The sequence below is a fragment of the Arachis hypogaea genome, chromosome 19 (genome assembly GCF_003086295.3).
Source record: "Arachis hypogaea cultivar Tifrunner chromosome 19, arahy.Tifrunner.gnm2.J5K5, whole genome shotgun sequence".
Taxonomy (NCBI): Eukaryota; Viridiplantae; Streptophyta; class Magnoliopsida; order Fabales; family Fabaceae; genus Arachis; species Arachis hypogaea.
This window is the reverse complement of record NC_092054.1, coordinates 33,133,140-33,151,254: the sequence shown is the minus strand read 5'-3', so window position 1 is coordinate 33,151,254 and position 18,115 is coordinate 33,133,140. Positions and strand designations below refer to the sequence as shown.

The 18,115-nt window shown below is 35.3% G+C and overlaps 1 non-coding gene across 1 annotated transcript; it reads right to left on the bottom strand.

Annotated features, from left to right (window-relative positions):
* Nucleotides 1–3,324: 3,324 nt before the first annotated feature.
* LOC112781173 (small nucleolar RNA R71) lies at nucleotides 3,325–3,432 on the bottom strand. The gene has a single exon (XR_003191966.1). It is a non-coding gene; the product is annotated as a small nucleolar RNA R71 (small nucleolar RNA).
* Between the last annotated feature and the right edge of the window lie 14,683 nt (nucleotides 3,433–18,115).

Here is an 18,115-nt window from a genome sequence, read left to right as displayed (position 1 = left end):
GTATCCGATGGTAATACTGAAAAACAAAATGCTTAGGGTCACGGCCAAGACTCATAAAGTAGCTGTGTTCAAGAATCAACAAACTGAACTAGGAGAATCAATAACACTATATGAATTCTGAGTTCCTATAGATGCCAATCATTCTGAACTTCAAAGGATAAAGTGAGATGCCAAAACTGTTCAGAAGCAAAAAGCCACTAGCCACACTCACCTAATTGGAACTGAGCTTCATTGATATTTGAAATTTATTGTATATTCTCTTCTTTTTATCCTATTTTATTTTTGGTTGCTTGGGGACAAGCAACAATTTAAGTTTGGTGTTGTGATGAGCGGATTATTTATACCCTTTTGGCATTGTTTTTACATAGTTTTTAGTATGATTTAGTCACTTTTTATTATATTTTTATTAGTTTTTATTCAAAAATCATATTTCTAGACTTTACTATGAGTTTGTATGTTTTTCTATAATTTCAGGTATTTTCTGGCTGAAATTGAGGGACCTGAGCAAAAATCTGATTCAGAGGCTGAAAAAGGACTGCAGATGCTGTTAGATTCTGACCCTCCTGCACTCTAAATGGATTTTCTGGAGCTATAGAAGCCCAATTAGCGTGCTCTCAATTGCATTGGAAAGTAGATATATTGGGCTTTCCAGAAATATATAATAGTTCATACTTTGCCTGAGGTTTGATGGCCCAAACTGGCATCCAAAGTCAGCCTAAAACTTTCTGGCGTTTAACTCCAACTTTGGACATATGCACGTGAAAGCTTGAAAGCTCAGCCCAGACACGCACCAAGTGGGTCCCGGAAGTGGATTTCTGCATTATCTGCACTTAGTTACACATTTTCTGTAAACCTAAGTTACTAGTTTAGTATAAAAACTACTTTTAGAGATTCAATTTAGAACTTATGACATTTTTTACACTTCATATTGTATCTTCTACGGCATGAGTCTCTAAACCCCATAGGTGGTGGTGAGGAGCTCTGCTGTGTTTCAATGAATTAATGTAATTACTACTGTTTTCTATTCAATCACGCTTGATTCTATTCTAAGATATTCACTCGTACTTTAATATGGAGAATATGATGATCCGTGACACTCATCATTATCCTCAACCCTATGAACGCGTGCCTAACAACCACTCCGTTCTATCTGAGCTCAACATAGTCATTGGACGACAGCTTGAGTGCGTATCTCTTGGGTTTCTGATCCACGGACCGAGTCCGGAGGTTAGAACTTTCGTGGTATAGGCTAGAACTAATTGGCGGCATTCCTGGGATCCAGAAAGTCTAAACCTTGTCTGTGGTATTTCGAGTAGGATCTGGGAAGGGATGACTGTGATGAGCTTCAAACCTGCGAATGTTGGGCGCAGTGACAGTATGCAAAAGGACAAGGGTCCTATTCCGACGCTAGTGGGAACCGACAGATGATTAGCCGTGCGGTAGCTGTACATGGTATTTTTCATTCGAGACGAGAAATCCGACAGTTGATTAGCCGTGCAGAGATCGTACCTGGTATTTTTCATCCGAGAGGATCATAAAGCTTGCCATTGAAGGAAGCCATGCGTGCTTGGAGAAGAAGGCAGTAGGAAAGCAGAGATTCAGAGGACAGAGTATCTCCGGAACCTCAGTCTGTTCTCATTACTGAATCAGAAGTACTATTTATTTCATGTTATTTATTTTTCATAAATACAATCACTCTTATCATTAATCTCTTGACTAAGATTTACAAAATAACCATAGCTTGCTTCAAGCCAACAATCTCTGTGGGATCGACCCTTACTCACCAAAAGGTATTACTTGGACGACCTAGTGTACTTGCTGGTTAGTTGTGCAGAGTTGTGAAAAGTGTAATCACAATTTCGTGCACCATCAAGTCAAAATTTCAATTTAAAAATTCTATCTTTTCAAATCCTTTTCAAAATCAAATCTTTTCCATTTTTCTTTTGATATTTTCGAATTCTTTCTCAAAATTTTTCAAAATCTTTTTCATTTTTCTTTTAATGTTTTCGAAAATCTTTAAACAAATTTTCAAAATCTTTTTCTTATTTTTATTCTATATTTTTGAAAACTTTACTAACAATTAATGTTTTAATTCAAAAATTTCAAGTTTGTTACTTTCTTATTAAGAAAAGTTCAATCTTTAAATTCTAGAATCATATCTTTTAGTTTCTTGTTAGCCAAGTCATTAGCTTTAATTTTAAAAATCAAATCTTTTTAATCACTTTTTTAATCTTTTTCAAAATAAATTTCAATCATATCTTTTTCAAAATTTTAATTTCAAAATCTTTTTCTAACTTCTTATCTTTTCAAAATTGATTTTCAAATTTTTTTCAATTAACCACTTGACTTGTTTGTTTTAATTTTAAAAAAAGTTTACTATTTCTTATCTTTTTCAAAAACCACCTAACTACTTTTTCACTTCTCATTTTCGAAAATAACTCCCCACTTTTCCAAAATTTCTTTTAATTAACTAATTGTTTTAAATTTTAATTTTATTTTATTTCTTTTAATAATTTCGAATTCTAACTTATAATTAAAATAAAAATAAAAATATTTTTCTTCTCTCTCTTCTTAAAATTCGAATACTCTCTCTCTCTCATCTCTTTCTATTTATTTTATTTATTTACTAACACTTCTCTTCTACTCATAATTTGAACCCTCTCTCTCTGTGTGTGTTCGAATTTCTTCCTCCTTCTTCATTCTATTCTTCTACTCACATAAAGGAATCTTTATACTGTGACATAGAGGATTCCTCTTCTTTTCTGTTCTCTTCTTTTTCATATGAGCAGGAACAGGGATAAAGACATCCTTGTTGAAGCTGATCCTGGACCTGAAAGGACTCTGAAGAGAAAGCTAAGAGAAGCTAAAACACAACACTCTGGAGATGACCTTACAGAAATTTTCGAAAAAGAAGCAGACATGGCAGCCGAACCCAACAATAATGCTAGAGATGCAAGAAAGATGCTTGGTGACTTTACTGCACCAATGTCCAACTTATATGGAAGAAGCATCTCAATTCCTGCAATTGGAGCAAACAACTTTGAGCTTAAGCCTCAATTAGTTTCTCTAATACAGCAAAATTGCAAGTTTTATGGACTTCCATTGGAAGATCCTCATCAGTTCTTAGCTGAATTCATGCAAATATGTGACACTGTTAAGACCAATGGGGTTGATCCCGAGGTCTACAGACTTATGCTTTTCCCCTTTGCTATAAGAGACAGAGCTAGGATATGGTTGGACTCACAACCTAGAGAAAGCCTGAACTCTTGGAAAAAGTTGGTCAATGCTTTCTTGGCCAAATTCTTTCCACCTCAAAAGATGAGCAAGCTTAGAGTGGAAGTCCAAACCTTCAGACAGAAGGAAGGTGAATCCCTCTATGAAGCTTGGGAAAGATACAAGCAATTGATCAGAAGGTGTCCTTCTGACATGCTTTCAGAATGGAGCATCTTAGGTATATTCTATTATAGTCTATCTGAATTGTCCAATATGTCACTGGACCACTCTGCTGGTGGATCTCTTCATCTGAAGAAAACACCTGCAGAAGCCCAGGAACTCATTGAAATAGTTGCAAATAACCAGTTCATGTATACTTCTGAAAGAAATCATGTGAACAATGGGATGACTCAGAAGAAAGGAGTTCTTGAGATTGATACTCTGAATGCCATATTGGCTCAGAATAAAATATTGACTCAGCAGGTCAATATGATTTCTCATAATCTGACTGGATTGCGAGCTGCATCCGGCAGTACTAAAGAAGCCTCCTCTGAAGGAGAAGCTTATCATCCTGAGAATCCTGGAATGGAAGAAGTGAATTACATGGGAGAATCCTATGGAAACACTTATAATCCTTCATGGAGAAATCATCCTAATTTCTCATGGAAGGATCAGCAGAAGCCTAATCAAGGCTTCAATAATAATAATGGTGGGAGAATTTGGTTTGGCAATAGCAAACCTTTTCCATCATCGTCTCAGCAACAGATAGAGAATTCTAGGCAGAGCCTCTCTGACTTAGCAACCATAGTCTCTGATCTAACTAAGACCACTCATAGTTTCATGACTGAAACAAGGTCCTCCATTAGAAATCTAGAGGCACAAGTGGGTCAGCTGAGTAAAAGAGTTACTGAAATCCCTCATAGTACTCTCCCAAGCAATACAGAAGAGAATCCAAAGAGAGAGTGCAAGGCCATCAATATACACAAAATGGTCGAACCTATAGAGGAGGAAGAGGCAGTGATTTCTAGTGAGGAATACCTCAATAGATGTCCACTGACCACTAAGGAGTTCCCTAATGAGGAATCAAAGGAATCTGAGGCTCATACAGAGACCATAGAGATTACACTGAACTTACTGTTGCCATTCATGAGCTCTGATGCTTATTATTCTTCCTCTGAAGAGGATGAAGATGTTGTTGAAAAGCAAGTCACTCAGTATCTAGGAGCAATCATGAAGCTAAATGCCAAGTTATTTGGTAATGAGACTTGAAAGGATGAACCTCCATTGCTCATCAATGAACTGAATGCTTTAGTTCAACTGAAAATACCTCAGAAGAAACCGGATCCCGGAAAATTCTTAATACCTTGTACCATAGGCACCATGACCTTTGAGAAGGCTCTGTGTGACCTGGGGTCAGGAATAAACCTCATGCCACTCTCTGTAATAGAGAAACTAGGGATCTTTGAGGTACAAGTTGCAAGATTCTCACTAGAATTGGCAGACAAATCAAGGAAGCAGGCTTATGGACTTGTAGAGGATGTCTTAGTGAAGGTTGAAGGCTTGTACATCCCTGCTGATTTCATAATCCTAGACACTGGGAATGATGAGGATGAATCCATTATCCTTGGAAGACCCTTCCTAGCCACAGCAAAAGCTGTGATTGATGTGGACAGAGGAGAGTTAGTCCTTCAATTGAATGAGGACTACCATGTGTTTAAGGCTCAAGGATCTTCTTTTGTAACCATGGAGAGGAAGCATGAAAAGCTTCTCTCAATACAGAGTCAAACAGAGCTCCCACACTCAACTTCTAAGTTTGGTGTTGGGAGGCCACCATTAAGCTTTGAGTCTCTGTGAAGCTCTCTAAGAGCTCACTGTCAAGCTATTGACATTAAAGAAGCACTTATTGGGAGGCAACCCAATGTTATTTAATTATATTTATTTATTTTCCATTGTTATTTTATGTTTTCTTTAGGTTGATGATCATGTGGAGTCACAAAAACAACTGTAGAATTAAAGCAGAATTAAAAACAGCATCAAAAATAGCACACCCTGGAGAACAGGCTTACTCGCGTTTAAACGCCAGTAAGGATAGCAGAATGGGCGTTTAACGCCCAGTCTGGTAGCATTCTGAGCATTAAACGCTAGAATTGGCAGACAGACTAACGTTTAACGCCAGAAAAGGGTGTCTGGTGTCTGGTTGGCGTTAAACGCCAGAAAAGGGCATCAGCCTGGCGTTTAACGCCAGAAAAGGTAGCAGAGTTGGCGTTAAACGCCAGAAATGGCACACAGAGGGCGTTTAAATGCAAGAAAGGTGCAGGGAGCAGAATTCCTTGACACCTCAGGATCTGTGGACCCCACAGGATCCCCACCTACCCCACCTCTCTTTCTCCCCTCTTCACACATTTCCAGAACACTCTTCCCCAAATACCCTTGACTAATCACATCCTACCCTCTTTCCCATAATCTCTTCACCACTCACATCCATCCACTCTTCCCCAAAAACCAATCATAAAACCCCACCTACCTCACCATTCAAATTCAAACCATTTCCCTCCCAAACCCACCCCCTTCATACACGACCTCCCTCTCTCTCTCTTACCCTATAAATACCCCTCCTTACCACCTTCATTTCACACATCATAATCACATTAACCCCCTTGGCTGAATTCACCACACCCCTCCATCCCCTCTATTTCTTCTTCTTCTACTCCCTTTTTTCTTCTTTTGCTTGAGGACAAGCAAACCTTTTAAGTTTGATGTGGGAAAAAGCTCTACTTTTTGTTTTTCCATAACCATCAATGGCACCTAAGGCCAGAGAAACCTCTAGAAAGAGGAAAGGGAAGGCAATTGCTTCCACCTCCGAGTCATGGGAGATGGAGAGATTCATCTCAAAAGTCGATCAAGAGCACTTCTATGAAATTGTGGCCAAGAAAAAGGTGATCTCTGAGGTCCCCTTCATGCTAAAAAAGAATGAATATCCGGAGATCCGACGTGAGGTTCGGAGAAAAGGTTGGGAAGCTCTCACCAACCCCATCTAACAAGTCAAAATCTTAATGGTTCAAGAGTTCTATGCTAATTCATGGATCACTAAGAACCATGATTAAAGTATGAACCCAAACCCAAAGAATTGGCTCACAATGGTTCGGAGGAAATATTTGGATTTCAGTCCGGAAACTGTGAGGTTGGCATTCAACTTACCAATAATGAAAGGAGATTCTCATCCTTTCACTAGAAGAGTAAACTTTGATCAAAGGTTGGACCAAGTCCTCACAGACATTTGTGTGGAAGGAGCACAATGGAAGAGAGACTCAAGAGGCAAGCCGGTTCAATTGAGAAAGCCTGACCTCAAACCCGTGGCTAGAGGATAGTTAGAATTCATCCAATGCTCTATCATCCCCACTAGCAACTGATCTGAAGTTACTGTGGATCGGGATATCATGATCCATAGTATCATGATTGGAGAGGAAGTAGAAGTTCATGAGATCATATCTCTAAAACTATACAAAGTGGCTGACAAGCCCTCCATTTTGGCAAGGTTAGCCTTCCCTCATCTCATCTGTCACCTATGCAATTCAACTGAGATTGTCATAGAGGAAGATATCCTCATTGAAGGGGACAAGCCCATCACAAAAAAAAGGATGGAGTAAACACGAGAGCTCACTCATGGACCTCAACAAGAGCATGAGGAAATTCCTCATCAAGAAATCCCTAAGATGCCTCAAGGGATGCATTTTCCTCCACACAACTATTGGGAGCAACTCAACACCTCTTTAGGAGATTTGAGTTCCAACATGGAGCAACTAAGAGTGGAGCACCAAGAGCACTCCATCATCCTCCATGAAATCAGAGAAGACTAAAAGGCCATGAGAGAGGAGCAACAAAGACAAGGAAGAGACATAGAGGAGCTCAAGCACTCCATAAGATATTCAAGAGGAAGAACTAGCCGCCGTCACTAAGGTGGACCCGTTCTTTAATTTCCTTGTTCTTATTTTTTCTATTTTTCATTTTCTATGCTTTATGTTTTGTCTATGTTTGTGTCTTCATTACATGATCATTAGTGTCTAGTGTCTATGTATTAAAGCTATGAATGATTCCATGAATCCCTCACCTTTCTTAAATGAAAAATATATTTATTTGCAAAAGAACAAGAAGTGCATAATTTCAAAAATTTTCTTGAAATTAGCTTAATTATTTTGATGTGGTGGCAACACTTTTTGTTTTCTGAATGAATACTTGAACAGTGCATATTTTTTATATTGTTGTTTATGAATGTTAAATTTGTTGGCTCTTGAAAGAATAATGAAAAAAAGGGAAATGTTATTGATAATCTGAAAAATCATAAAATTGATTCTTGAAGCAAGAAAAAGCAGTGAAAAAGAGAAAGCTTGCAAAAAAAAATATGGCAAAAAAAAAGAAAAAAAAGAAAGAAAAAGAAAAAAAGCAAGTAGAAAAAGCCAATAACCCTTTAAACCAAAAGGCAAGGGTAAAAAAGATCCAAGGCTTTGAGCATTAATGGATAGGAGCGCCCAAAGGAATAAAATCCTGGCCTAAGCGGCTAAATCAAGCTGTCCCTAACCATGTGCTTGTGGCGTGAAGGTGTCAAGTGAAAAGCTTGAGACTGAGCGATTAAAGTCGTGGTCCAAAGCAAAAAGAGTGTGCTTAAGAGCTCTGGGCACCTCTAACTGGGGACTCTAGCAAAGATGAGTCACAATCTGTAAAGGTTCACCCCGTTATGTGTCTGTGGCATTTATGTATCCGGTGGTAATACTAGAAAACAAGATGCTTAGGGTCACGGCCAAGACTCATAAAGTAGCTGTGTTCAAGAATCAACATACTGAACTAGGAGAATCAATAACACTATCTGAATTATGAGTTCCTATGGATGCCAATCATTCTGAACTTCCAAGGATAAAGTGAGATGCCAAAACTGTTCAGAAGCAAAAAGCTACCAGTCCCGCTCATCTAATTGAAACTAATCTTCATTGATATTTTTGAAACTTATTGTATTTTCTCTTCTTTCTATCCTATTTTGTTTTTAGTTGCTTGGGGACAAGCAACAATTTAAGTTTGGTGTTGTGATGAGCGGATAATTTATACCCATTTTGGCATTGTTTTTATATAGTTTTGAGTATATTTTAGTTACTTTTTATTATATTTTTATTAGTTTTTATGGAAAAATTACATTTCTGGACTTTACTATGAGTTTGTGTATTTTTATGTGATTTCAGGTATTTTCTAGCTGAAATTGAGGGACCTGAGCAAAAATCTGATTCAGAGGCTGAGAAAGGACTGCAAATGCTGTTGGATTCTGACCCGGCTGCACTAGAAATGGATTTTCTGGAGCTACAGAAGCCCAATTGGCGCGATCTCAATTGCGTTAGAAAGTAGACATCTTTCCATCAATATATAATAGTCCATACTTTGCCCGCGATTTGATGGCCCAAACTGGCGTTAAACGTCAGCCAAAAACTTTATGGCGTAAAACGCCAGAACTGGCACCAAAACTGGCAGCCAAGCTGGCGTTTAACTCCAAGAATGGTCTATGCGCATGAAAGCTTCAATGCTCAGCCCAAGCATACACCAAGTGGGCCCCGAGAGTGGATTTATGCACCATCTGCACTTAGTTACTGACTTCCTGTAAACCCTAGTAACTAGTTTAGCATAAATAGCACTTTTTACTATTGTATTTAAAAATCTTTGGACTTTTAGGCTTATGCCATTTTTCATTGGGAGGCTGGCCATTCGGCCATGCCTAGACCTTTTTCTCTTATGTATTTTCTACGGTGGAGTTTTTACACCTCATAGATTAAGGTGCAGAGCTCTACTATTCTTCATGAATTAATGCAAGTACTATTGTTTTTCTTTCAATTCATGCTTACTTCTTCTCCAAGATATACTCTCGTACTTAATTCAGTTAAGTCAAAATGAAGGGGTGACCCGTGACAATCACCCACTATCTTCGTTACTCGCTTAGCCAAGATCTGCGTGCCTGACAACCACAAGCGGTCTACATGATGTTCAACGTAGTCATTGGACGACAGCTGGAGTATATTCTCTTGGGTCTCTAATCCATGATTTGCATCGTCTCTCCTGACAACAGAGCATCCAAATTCGTGATTAGAGCCTTCGTGGTATAGGCTAGAACTAATTGGCAGTATTCCTGAGATCCGAAAAGTCTAAACCTTGTCTGTGGTATTCCGAGTAGGATCTAGGAAGGGATAACTGTGACGAGCTTTAAACTTGCGAATGTTGGGCGCAGTGACAGTGTGCAAAAGGATAGAGAGATCCTATTCCAACGCTAGTGAGAACCGACAGATAATTAGCCGTGCGGTAGCTGTGCCTGGTATTTTTCATCCGAGACGAGAAATCCGACAGTTGATTAGCTGTGCAGAAATCGTACCTGGTATTTTTCATCCGAGAGGATCATACAACTTGCCATGGAAGGGAGCACGTATGATTGGAAGAAGACAATAAGAAAGCAGAGGTTCAGAAGCAACAAAGCATCTCTAAACGCTTATCTAAAATTCCCACCAATGAATTACATAAGTATCTTTATTTTATTTTATGTTTTATTTATCTTTTATTTATCAAAACCTCATAACCATTTGAATCTGCCTGACTAAGATTTACAAGATGACCATAGCTTGCTTCAAGCCGACAATCTCCGTGGGATCGACCCTTACTCACGTAAGGTATTACTTGGATGACCCAGTGCACTTGCTGGTTAGTTGTGCGGAGTTGTGAAAAGTGTGATCACAATTTCGTGCACCAAGCTGGCGCCTAACTTCGGGTCTAACAGGTTTTTTAGTGTTACCTGTACCGTGTTCCTCAGACTGCCAGGATTAGGTGACTCATCAGCAACATTTGCTTTGCCTCTTCTCCTCTTAGATCTAGTTCCTTCATTGTTCTAATCACTGCGCGGCGGCAGTGGCCGCAGCGATGGTGGCTGCGTCTGCGTCTGAATTTGTGGCTGCGACTGCGGCTGTGGAAGCGGCATTGACTCTGACTGTCCTAAAGATCTGACTGATTCAAAAGTGGATGGAGTAGCACTGTTAAATCCTGGCTCGCTACTTTGAACATCCTATTTTAACAAAGAATAATTAATCAGTTTATGTTATTTTAATATTTTTCTCAATTAATCAACAACTCAACATATTGAGTTGTTACCAACATACACATTACACACTAAAAAAATTACCTCAGGATATGAAGTTGACATTGTTGACCTTCAAATTGAAAGCTAAAATCAACCGAACAAATATAAAATCTGCAGAAGATAAAAAAAAATAGAATTCAGTTTCAATCAACAAGAACAAAATACTTAATTTAATACAAAGTTTAACAAATTTTAATAACAAGAATAACAGTACAACAAGAACAAAATAAAATTAAAACATAGTTTAAAGCAAGTAAAATATACCTTGAACAGTTTAACACAGTTTAACACAGATTAACAAGTAAAAATTAAAATTAAACAAAATTTTAAAACAATAGAACAAAACAAAATAAACAAAAGCAAGTAAAATATACCTTGAACATTTTAACAAAGTTTAACACAGATTAACAAGTAAAAATTAAAATTAAACAAAATTTTAAAATAACAGAACAAAACAAAATAAACAAAAGCAAGTAAAAATATACCTTGAAGAAGAGGTGGCAGCGGCGCCACTGAGGGGAGAAGGCAGCAGCGGCGTCACCGAAGAGAGGAGGCGGCAGCGGCGTCACCGTGAAGAGGAGGCGACGAAGGGTATCATTCAGAAGAGGAGTGACAGAGGGCGTCGGCATGTGACAGTGAGAGTGACTGAGAGTGAGTGATGCTGTGATGGTGAGAGTGCATGATGCTGTGATGGTGAGAGTGAAGAACGAAGACTAAGAGAGGGCAGATGGGTTTCTTTCTTTAGATTGGGGTTTCAAACCTTTGGGGAAGCGGCGCTAGTGTGCTACGGTAAGGGTATTATTATTATTATTGCAGTTCCATTCTGTTCGGTTCAGTTGTGTAGAGTGGAACCGAACCACAATAAAACCGATTCAAAATTCAAAAAATATCCAAAATAGAGCAGTTTAATTCGGTTTTCAGTTTGGATCGGTCCGGTTTCGCAGTTTTTTTGGACCGGTTTGGATCTGAACACCCCTAACTAGGAGCCTGTGAAGAAAGATAACAGAACAAAAGCACATCACACTCGAAACATCGAAAGCATAAAGAGTCAATATACAGACAAGAGCGAGACATATAAATATATACATAAGATTCAAAAAGATACATAACAACACTAGTCTCGACCTACGAAGAGAAGGCCAGCAAGATAATATAGTACAGCCCAGAAAGATACAAAATATACATCCTATTTCTCCATAATCAACCTCTAAGAGGGATAGACAGTTACACTATACAAAAGTAGAGAATAACAACTTCTAAAGAAAAATGAAAAGTCCTAAAAGACAGTCTTTGCTTCCGAGAGCAAACCAGCATGCTCAACGAGGTGCATCACGTCCTGCATCTGTAAAATAAACAATTCCCAAATCTAGTGAGAACCAAAAGGTTCCCAGTAGGGTAATAATTCCAAATAGAGATAATGTAAAAAGATATGAATCCGCTAGGCAATCCTATACTCCAATCGACACAAAGTTCAAGCTTAGGGTCCTTTCTAAACCAAACAAGGTACTCAGAAACTAAATCTCAACTAATTAGTGCTCTCAAATTTTCAATTCCTCTCAGTATAGGTCATTAGTATTCTCGTTATCATAATGGTTCCAACTCAGTAATTCAGTATCAAAACTCAGTTTTCCACAAACCTCTAATCATCACATTAGGAACAACCCTCAGCGTAACCATCGCCAGCATAAAGAATCTCTCAGTTGTTCAAACACATACAAAATAATACAAGAAATATACAAATAGAGAGAATAGATAGAGCAATTAGATCAAATAGCATATAGACACAATTATTCAATAAGGCAAGCCAAATACAAGATGCACACCCAAACACACAAATAAAAATGATGCATGTCTACCCTATGACCAATGAGCTCATCTGTCGGTTATATAGCCAAACCCGACATGTCCGGTAGCAAATCCTGGACAATCCCTCAGTGTGCGCATCCCCAAGAGGTGTTCACTTCCGTTGGAGGAATTATCCGAAAAGGTCTAAGTGTCTAGCCACATCTTGAGACGGAGGGTCGACAAAGTCTCAAATCTCAACCCGGTGCAAGTGGGGCGAACCACTGTATCTACCCAGAAAGTTCCAGTCCTCAACCCAGAGCAAGTAGGGCAAACCACACCCTGGTATCTACATAGGAAGGTATCGTATCAATCAAATTCAATTCATTACGTAAGCGGGATAACACCCAGACCTTACCATAAACAGATATTCAATTAATACACAAGTGAGATATCACCCAGACCTTGCCAATGAGCCAATCAAGCTATATTCAGTCATCGTCAATCTCATCGTTCATGTCTTATGTCAATTTAGTATTCAGTAAGTTCATCACTCACAAGCTGTCATCAATATTCATCAACTTTAATCCTTAATCTCATCCAAAATATTATTTTAACACAATTCATATGTTCACACTCATTTTCAAGCCTAAAAACAAGTTGTTGGACCTTAATTAGGGGTTACGAAAGTTTACAAGATTGTTGGAAAAGCCAAACAATCAAAAATAGAGTTTGTTCACAAAAATAGGACCTGTGCGTATGCACATTGCCATGCGCATGCACAAATCAGAATGGACTTCCCATCTTGTGCGTACGATCCTTTCGTGCGTATGCACAACTCGCAAATTTGTAGAGAATAAGAAGTTTGATCTCGATAGGTACATACTCACAAAAACACCAATAGGTATTGAGCTGGTTACACCATATAACAGCCAATTATACTGTCCAAGTTCAAAACACACTAACTATACAAATCAAACCAATACAATGTGAAAACAAACAAGTAAAACAAGGAATTAGAATACAAAAGCTGAACATGAAGACTACAACAACATACTAAAAAACAAGTCCAAAATAAGACAATAGTCTTAGACTTTAACTCCACTTTCTTTCAATTCTATTTCTCTCCCATGCCACCTAAAATGCTACAATTCTTGTGCTATTCTTTCAAAGTATTCTTGAAATAAGTTTAGAAATAATATATATTATTATTTATTAAAACAAAAAAAAATAAATATTCGATATAATTGAAAAAAGATATTAAAAATAATTAAAAAATTAATTTAAAGAATAATAAATATGATGACTATGATCTTGCTCTGAAATTAGAAATGAGTAAAGCTTATAATAAGGTAGAATAGAGTTTTGTGTAGGCAATGATAAGAAAGTTGGATTTTTGTGAAAAATAGATAGCTTGGATGAAGGAGCTTGTGATGATAGTTTTTAACTCTGTTACTGTAATGGACAACCTCATGGCTTTTTCAGGCCATTAGAGGATTACAGCAAGGACCCTCTATCTCCCGATCTTTTCTTGTTCTGTGCAAGAGGTCTCTCTCATATGCTCCATAGAAGAGAACAGAAACTGAAAATATCTAGTTTGAGACTTTATCAGAAGTTTTTGAAGATAAGCTATTTATTTTTTGCAAATGACTCAATTCTTGTTAGCAAGGCTATAAAAAAAAGTGTCAAAATATAATACAGATCCTACAGGTGTACGAGGAACTAACTGGACAAAAGATTAATCTAGATAAATCATCTATTTTCGTTAGTAAGAATACACTATTGATGTGAGAGATAATTTAGCTAATATCCTTCACATTCCACATGTCGATAACCAAAACAGGTATTTGGGACTCCTAACAATAGTGCAGAGATCAAAAATAGCAAATTTTAACTATATTAAAGATAAGGTGTGTCAAAAATTAAGTCATTGAAAAAAAGCCCTACTATCTCTAAGCGGAAAGGAAGTTCTTATCATGGTTGTGACTACAGCAATACCAATTTATATCCTGAGTTATTTTAAGCTTCCAGAAACTTTAATTGAAGAAATACAAAAAATTATTTTTCAATTCTGGTAGAGACAAAAAAGAATCAGAAAAAAGAATACAATACATCGACTGGAGAATTTTTTGTATGCCAAAAGATCAGAGAGGTTTTAATTTCAAAGATTGTAAAGTCTTTAACCTTGCAAGTTAACAAAGTAAGGTTGGAAACTTTTAACAAGGCCTAACTCCCTTGTTGCCAAGATTTTTCAGAGCAGGTATTACAAATATTCAAAATTCATGAGATCAGATGTGGGAGTTAATCGTCCGTCATGGGGTTGGCATAGCATTCTCGAGGAAAGAAAAATACTAGAGAAAGGAGTTCTCTAAAAAGTTGGCATAGGCTTTACTATCATAATTAAAGAGGACTCTTCTCTCAATTACTCCTAGTCTTATGTCTGACTCGAACCATACACCAAATTATAGGTATATGAACTAATTATCCCTAATAGAACGTGGAACCAAGCAATTATATAGGAAATTTTCAGTCCAAAAATAATAACAATCTTTAATACTTGAATATATGAAGCAGATGACAAACTTACTTGGATGCTAGAAAAAGGAGAGGTTATTAGGTAATTTTAAGGTATAAAGTTGCATTCTAATTTTTTTCATTCTTCATAAAATATCTGCCAAAACAATGCAAGAACAAAACATTTTGAAATGAAATTTGGAAAATGAAATGTGAACCGAAAATTAAAAATTACTTATAAAAAATTAGGAATTTGCCCAAAGTTTGTATACTATTAATAATAAATTATTTAAAAATACGATAAATTAAATATTGAGAGATTGTGTATGTGAAAAGTAGAAGTTGCGAAGATGGCGGAGAGAAACTACCACATATAAACGAGAGAGGTGTGTCTGAACAGGAGAGAGAGGATTCGAAGTGGCAGGTTGATAGGAAAGAGCCGGAAAAATATACAAGACAGTCAATAGTTGTATAGGAGGGTGCCAGTGTGATAGACTGATAGTAAATTTTATTGAAATTTCATAAATTTAGGTAATATAATTTTTGTAATTTAATATTTTTTAGATAACTTTTTTAATATAATGTTAACTATAGAGCCAATTTACTTTTCTAAATAAGTTTATTGAAAAGTTAACTAGGCTAATTTTATTGAAATTAGAATAAAAATATTTGTTGTAATTTTTTTTTATTAAGATAAAAAATATGGTTTAAATAAGTTTTTTATTTTTATGAAATATGATTTTTTTACTAAAATAAAAAATATTTATTTTAATCAATTATATAATTTTTTTTATCAAAACAACATAGTATATATATTATGAATTTAATTTTGATGCAATGTCAATGTAAAGTAATTTTACACGTGCATTTAATTAGGTAACGTCACATTAACTATCTTTCACATTGACCGCGTGAATGGTCATCCAAAAGAACGGATGTAATTACACGACTGTATAAAACGCTTTAAATTGTTAGTGCATCAAAATTAATCGCTATATATTATTTGGGATAATTACTATTTTGTTCCTTAAGGTTTGGAGTAAAAATTGAAATCGCTCCTAACTTCTATTTCGATTCAAAATGGTTCTCAACATTCCATTTAGTATTAAATTTGTCTTTTTGACAAATTTACCCTTGATAAGTCTCATCCTCTTCATTTATATCTCTCTTTCCGTAGCACCCAAAGCTAAAATCTTTTGCCCCAATTCATTTTTCAATCATTCACTTCAATTCAATTCCAACTATAACCACCACACCCTTATACTTTTACCCTACTTTGTGTGCTTCACCATCCCCATCCTCTTTTACCTTCTTTGTTCTTTTAAAACCAACACTTAATGATGTAAGAGAATAAAAAGTTTAATCCACAACATATACCGATAAGTGGCAGAAAAAAAGAAAGCTAAAACTAAATGCCTTTAAAATTATCATTAATATAAATGATAGTATGACCTTCATTATCAATATATTTTTTTTCAAAATTTCATATTTCACTAGGGAGTTTATTTGTGAAAAATCGCATTAAAGTCCAATTTATAAAATATTTTTTGAGCATGTATATTTTATATTGGATATTTTTGTTGTGTTTTGTAATGTTTTGAGAACCTTTTGCCGTTATAAAAAATAAAGGATACTTTTGTCCATGTATTTAAAAATGGGATGATTTTGATGGTTTACTTAAAATTATAACCTTTTTATATACTCTTTTTTCTTTTTGCCTTCTTTGTGATTTTAAAACTAGCACTTAATGATGCAAAGAGAAAAAAAATAAGCTTAATCAGCAACATATGCCAACAAGTAACAGAAAAAAAGGAAGCTAAAACTAAATGCCTTTAAAATTATTATTGATATAAATGATAGTATGTCCTTCATCATCAATATATTTTTTTCAAGACTTTAGATCTCTCTAGGGAGTTTAGTTGCAAAAAATCGCATTAAAGTCCAATTTATAAAGTATTTTTTGAAAATATATATTTAATATTGGGTATTTTTGTTGTGTTTTGTAATGTTTCGAGAATATTTTGTTGTTATAAAAAATAAAGGATATTTTTATAAGCGTATTAAAAAACGAGGCGATTTTGATAGTTTACCTCAACTTGTAACCTATTTTTTCTCTAACACTCTTTTTTTTCTCTTTTTGCCTTCTTTATTCTTTTAAAACTTAACACTTAATGATGCAAGAGAATAAGAAGCATAATCCGCAACATCTGCCAACAAGTGGCAGAAAAAAAGGAAGTCAAAACTAAATGCCTTTAAAATTATCGTTGACATAAATGATAGTATGCCCTTCATTATCAATATATTTTTTTCATGATTTCAGATCTCTCTAGAAAGTTTACTTGCGAAAAATTGCATTAAAGTTCAATTTATAAAATATTTTTTGAGAATATATATTTAATATTGAGTATTTTTATTGTGTTTTGTAATGTTTTGAGAATATTTTTATCGTTATAAAAAATGAGGATATTTTTGTCAGCATATTAAAAAAAGGGACAATTTTGATAGTTTAACTAAACTTACAATCTTTTTTTGTCTAACACTTTTTTTTTCTCTTTTTGCCTTCTTTATTCTTTTAAGATCAGCGGTTAATGATGCAAGAGAATAAAAAGCTCAATCCCCAACATATGCCAACAAGTGGTTAAAATAAGTTAAAATTAAATGCCTTAAAAATTATCATTGATATAAATGATAGTATTTAACATATTACTTTTCAAGATTTTAGATTTCACTACGGAGTTTACTTGCGGAAAATCGCATTGAATTCTAATCTATAAAGTATTTTTTGAAAATATATATTTAATATTGGATATTTTGTTGTCTTTTGTAATGTTTTGAGAATTTTTTTGTTGTTATAAAAAATATAGGATATTTTTGTCAATGTATTTAAAAACGGAGGCGATTTCAATGGTTTATCTAAACTTATAACCTTTTTTTTCCTGATATTTTTTTTGTCTCTCTTTTTATCTTCTTTGTTCTTTTAAAACCAGCACTTAATGATGCAAGAGAATAAGAAGCTTAATCTGCCACATATGCCAACAAGTGGCAGAAAAAAGGAAGCTAAAACTAAATGCCTTCAAAATTATTATTGATATAAATGATAGTATGTCTTCAAAAGACTGCATTAAAGTCCCATCTATAAAGTATTTTTTTAATAATATATATTTAATATTAGGTATTGTTATTGTGTTTTATAATATTTTGAAAATATTTTTATCGTTGTAAAAAATAAAAGATATTTTTGTCAGCGTATCCAAAAATAGGACGATTTTGATAGTTTACCTAAACTAGTAATCTTTTTTTTTCTCTAACACTTTTTTTTTCTCTTTTTGCTTTCTTTGTTCTTTTAAAAACAACACTTAATGATGCAAGAGAATAAGAAGAATAATTTGCAACATATGCCAATAACTGACAAAAAAAAAAAAGAAAGACAAAACTAAATACCTTTAAAAT